Raw genomic sequence first — 6000 nt, 5'->3', positions numbered from 1 at the left:
GCTTGGTCTCCTCCTTAGCTTTTGACTCAAATTCTGAGTCTTCTGATTTGGACTCGCTTCGTCACTATCTAAACAGTCATACTTCTTGCCTTTTTTTTCTTGAACTTCTTCTCCAAGCCCATATTTCGTTCTACTCACGCTTGACTGCTTCCACAAGCTCGTCGAACCCTTTGGTGCCGATGTTGGTTGGCGACTACTGTTGGCCTCAATTTCTTGTTTAGACCATGTAGGAACCAGTCTGCAAGAACTGTTTCTGATGGTCTATTTGCTAGAGATAGCCTTACATGGAGAGTGCAAAACTTGGCTACATAGTCTTCAACTGGCAGCATCTTCTGTTTCATACTTCTTAGCTTATTTTGAAGTTCAAAGTTAGTTTTGACAATTCGAAATCTTATGAAGGAATGCCTCCTTCAGCTTTTGGAAGGTGAGTAAGTGGTCCGGTTCATAGTGGGACACCCATTCAGTCAGTATATCTTCGAATGTAGCCTGGATTGTGAGGAAGTGGTCCGCTTCACACTGGGATACCCATATAGTTCGCATGTCTCCGTCGAATGTGGCCTGCTCTTTCTTTCATCCGAAGCATTTGTGCGAGTGTGATTCACTTTCCACACAGCCTCGAACTTTGTGGCGTGTGTTAGGGTCTTTAGCCTTCTTACCCTTGTAGGTGGGGTACTTGTTTCCTACTTGGTTAGCCATTCGGTTCTAATTGATGTTGGGGAGAGGGGAAGCATTTGCCAAGCCAAGCGGGGGGTGTTGCTGTGCAGCAGCAGTGGATGATGCATTGAGTTGGAAAGAAGTTTCCTTGCTATAGATTCTACAAGAAGTGCCTCTCCCTTGTTGGAGTGCTGCGCCATAATTCTGCCTTAGTGAAAAAATGGTGAGAGTCAATGCAGCAGGATTGCCAAAGTGTCGGTGGTTAATCCGACAAACAACACAATCGCTTATTGATTAAAAATAGATCTATCAATGCCTAAGCCCAATGGGTTTGGAACTCACAGACTCACACACTAATCAGATAACACACAAAAAACACAGATGCTTACTCTCTCACTTGCTCACTCACAAAATACACAATGAATAATACTCAGGCATTATGTATTACTGTGCTTTTTAAACTCGTATAATTCTACTATATTTGTCTCCTTACTCCTATCTACTTCCTACTTTATTAAGTCAGAGGGAATCTCTTTCTTGTCCCGCCATTGGCCTTTCTGTTATATAAGAATATTCTGTTGCAAGACTGTTACAAGAAAGTACATATGATTACAATGTATGCGCATGTGCGTTGTCATCCATTGTGTCGTGTGGCTGCATCCGACGCAGGCAGTTCTTTAGGCCCCACTATAGTGCCCACAGATTTCGTTGGACGGTCAACAATGAGTAGTCCTTATCGTTGACTCTTTCCCCTTCCTTGCATTCCCTATTTCTCTTTGCCCGTCCATGCTCATATCCTAGTCAAGGACATGAGCATGGATGAGTTGGTAAAATATGATAGGCAAGCAGTAGTAGAGCCATCCCATGCCAGCTCATCAAGCTAGAGATCCTCACTTATTTCCATGAAGAGATATGGTTTGGTGTACGATTTGTTGCCGAAACAATACAAGTATGCGTGTCCATTGGTTGAGGCCTATGCAACAATAGTATTGTGCTCATTGTATTGTTTTGTTACCAAAACAATACAAGTATGCATGTCCATGGCTAAGGCCTATGCAGCAATAGTATTGTGCTCATTCATAGCACCTTGGATCCATGATACAATAGCTCATTATCGGTTGAGGCTTATGCAACAACAGTATTATGCTCATTGCTAGCACCTTGGATCCATGATACAATAGCTCATTATCGGTTGAGGCTTATGCAACAACAGTATTATGCTCATTGCTAGCACCTTGGATCCATGATACAACAACTCATTGTCGGTACCAAGGAAACCCAACAAGGTAGACTATAGTGTACCACGACAGATGCTTCCCATGCCAAGGCAACCATTAACCACTAGCGTTGCCAATCCACTAATCATTCCTCAACCAACACAAGCTCTATTGCCTGCTTACTAAAAGCCTTTATTGAGAGGTATGTATAAACTTCCACTATCGCCATATCCACTTGTGGTACTACCACCTTAGCTGGTTCCTCTAACAACCACACCAATGTATCAATACTCAATAACACTACCTGTAGAAACAAAAACCCAAGGATAAGAGAGCTACGAGTATTAAGAAAGCAAGACTTGTACAAGTATCAGTGTGATCCTTGTGGGTATCATGAACAGGCTCTAGTGATAGACTATGCCTCTCTGTTTTAAGCTATGGTGCAAGACAGAGCAAGAGAACTTCATAATACACATAAGCCCTGATGCAATGCTTTTGATACAAAGGCCCATACCATATTGCACAGTGTCCTCATAAAGACCTTGCACCAAATCCCAAGAGTGCTCCAAGCATTCCAAATTCCATGCCAAATCCCAATGTTATTCTTTATGTTTATGGTGTAGATTTGACCATGCTATAAAGGATTGTCCCAATAGAGTAACAAATGGTAGAAGCATCAATGACCACTTCGACGAGCCTTAACTTGTTGAATGTATAAAGAGGACTTATTCATATAGTTGCCCTTAATACCATCACAACATCACAAGGCTCTCCAAGCCAAGACAAGGGTAGCAGCTAAGGGAACATCCAAGACTACCAAGTAGGAAGCTCAAGCTTCAACCTCAAAGAAAGTAGCTAAGTACCTAAGACGCAAGCCTTAAAGGCTATAATATAGTATAAGGTCGTGCCAATGGCACTAAGGTGACTCTGGAATTTTGGAAGTTTGGAGAGGAAAAGAGAGAAGGAAGCCATGAGGACTTACTTGAGAAAGGGCTAACACCATAGTTTGGTCCCCATGAAATCCTATCCCTAACCCTAACTTTTGGTCCACAAAATCCTATCCCTAACCTTGAATTTTGCTTCTACACAGAGCTGCAGCCTACATGAACCACTGAGAAGTAGAGATGTGAGAGTATTGAGTTTGGTTGTTGACTGTGATGAATAGGGACTCTCCCATCCGTCCAAACTTCATACCAATGGCTTGCACCTAGAAGAGTTGTAATGTTCATTCTCCCTATACATCAAGCTTGCTACACGGACATGCTATTTTTTTTCACCAGTTGATGGAGTAAAGAAGACCCCAACAATTAATGGGACTTTTTTTTGGGGTAGTTAATGTAGCAGAGAAGCGCTTGGTCTCTAGAAATTCAGCTTGTAATAACTTTCACGTGATGATCCATTCAAGTGACAAATGTTAATAAAAACTAGACATGCAAACATTCAAAGTTGCCCCCTTTATCCACGCACCTAGGGAGGATGGGTGGTCTTGGGCGACTATTGCATTGGTTGTAAGTCTTGGGATGATAAGGTTCGTGGAGATGCCATCTCCACATAATAAATCTTGGGTGTGGTGGAGTTACATTGGTTAGCTATAAGTGATTAGTTGGCACTAGTGGAGTTGTGTTGTTAGCTATAAGTGGTTAGTTAGCATTAGTGTGCTACTCGACCTTCTGGTCATCATCATCACCATCATCATCTTAATAGAACCAATATCTCAATAACATGAACCACGACAACCTCACATCGTTGCTAATTGTGGGGGTAGTTAGGCCAATGAAACTATCCCCTCATCCAACCAATTCTCACCTAGATGTACAGTTATATGGAATATTGATAATGGCCAACAATGGTGGCATGCATGGGACATGTATGTATAGGGATGTGTACACATTTGAGTCATATATACTGTATCTAGATGGGGACAAACAAGGACTAAGGTCTCATTCTTACTAATAATACTTCCTATAAGCATGACGATTATAGCCTTAAGCAAAGCTCAAAAAATGATTACTCCATCCTTATGTTTGTTTATTGTTTGCGTTAGAGTAAAAATATCCTGGAGGAATCGCCTGTGCTTTCCGGGTGAGGGAAGTTTTTCCGTGTTTGGTTTTGGAAGAACCGAGGGATTAGTCTCTTGTCTGGATATCCGTGGGCGAGGCCTCGAGTGAGGGACCCTGCCCCGTGCAAGAAGTGCTACTTCCGTTTGCTAGGATGTCAACTTCTAGTAGATATCCCAATACCATCTCATAGTTGGACTAAAAAGAAGATTGAAGCATAAAGGTGGTAGATATCCCAATATAGTCTTTGATAGTTGGATTGGACAAAGAATATTGAAGAACAAAGGTGGGTAAAGCCATTGAAGTCGCATCTATTGTGACACGTTTGGATAGCATGGGCAACCTAAGACAACATAACGAGGTAAGGGAAAATGAAGATGAGGAGGAGGTACCTCACTAAGCAAGGAGATGGACGTGAATGGACGTGAATCAATTTGGAAAAGAGATAAAGACAAATATTTTTTGGGGTGTTCTTCACAATTTCACAGTGAAGACAAGGAAGCCACCGCTAACCATTCCATTATGCAGGCTTGTTTGTGAAGGAGGCAATAAGAATCTTGAGTGAAAATGTCCATGAGCTAGCATCTAAATTTGACAACATGGATTATCGTGCTGTTATGGAAACTTTTCTCGTCTCCATGAGCATACCCAGTGAGTCAAACTTTAAAGTAACATTGGATGATAGACCCGGTTTAGAACATTTTCATGAAGAATTGGCGGCTAAGATTCAAGAAGATGAAGAGTGGAGAATTCTAAGCGGCGAGATTCAAGAAGATGAAGAGTGAAGATGGAAGCCATCGATGCAAAGCATGGATGGAGCACATAACAAAGGGGATGTGGTGATGGTTGCATTTTTCATTGATGAAATAACTATAATGGTTGAGTCTTATTAGCATATGCTCAAATGTGCAATGTACTTGACTACTCGTTATGTACATACAAGAGAATATTTAAATCGGTTTTACTACAAATGCGCAATGTACTTGACTACTCGTTATGCAAATAAAATATAATATTTAAATCGATTTACTATAAAAGAGCCAATAGAAGTGCGTCTTAGGGATCCTAAATGATAAAAAATAGCTAATTTGCATGTGTTTACACACCATCTCGTTGAAGGGAAAATGGCCACCTTGACTTGAGACGAACTCTATAGGAATGGGTGGAACTTCATCCTAGTCTTTACACACAAGAGCGGCTTTGCCAACAAGTCAAGTGTTGAGCCCAAAGAATCAATTTTCATTATTGGACAACCTTGCCCAAAGAATCACTTTTCATTATTGAGAAAGCACACTCGAATAAAAAAGCACCATTTGACAAACCATAACATTTTGATTGAACGTTGCTTTAAGGGTAGCACGTCGAGATAGAAAGTTTTATGGGCTAGTCTTGTAGAAAACTTATAAGGAAACCATGAAATACAAACCGAGATTAAAGTTTTATGGGCTAGTCTTATATAAAACTTATAAGGCAACCATGAAATACAAACCGAGATTAAAAGTTTTATAGGGTAGTCTTTTATAAGGAAACTATGAAATACAAGCCGAAAAGATGTATTTTTCATGGAAGATGATTCATGAAGTAGTTTCCACCCACGAGATGTGTAAAGCCCCCTTAAGCAATTTCACGTGGAGAGCTTGGATTTTTTGATTGAAATGTGTTCTCTATCAACTTTTTGATGCAATTGAATAGGGTTGGAGGTCCATGTGGTTCTAGAAAAGATAGGTTAGCTTCAACCTAGAGCCAATTTAACTTAAGAAAAACAGAGGGGGAAGGGAGAGGGATGATGCTCAACATTTGGCTCGTGTTTTGCTGTCCATGCTAGAGGGAGGAAGACCACACCACATGTGCCATCCATGTTGACCGTGCATAACTATGCTTGCCCCAACTATGCATATCCACGAGGTGGAACTTTTCTTGTGTTAAAAGGGAGAGCTAGAGGGAGGAAGACCACACCACATGTGCCATCCATGTTGCCCCAACTATGCATATCCACGAGGTGGAACTTTTCTTGTGTTAAAAGGGAGAGGTGGAAACTTTTCTTGCGTTAAAAGGGAGAGGTGGAAACTTTT

The sequence above is a fragment of the Cibotium barometz genome, chromosome 5, assembly GCF_041138505.1.
Source record: "Cibotium barometz isolate CiBa-2024 chromosome 5, ASM4113850v1, whole genome shotgun sequence".
In the NCBI taxonomy this organism is placed as follows: domain Eukaryota; kingdom Viridiplantae; phylum Streptophyta; class Polypodiopsida; order Cyatheales; family Cibotiaceae; genus Cibotium; species Cibotium barometz.
This window is presented reverse-complemented; position numbering follows the sequence as displayed.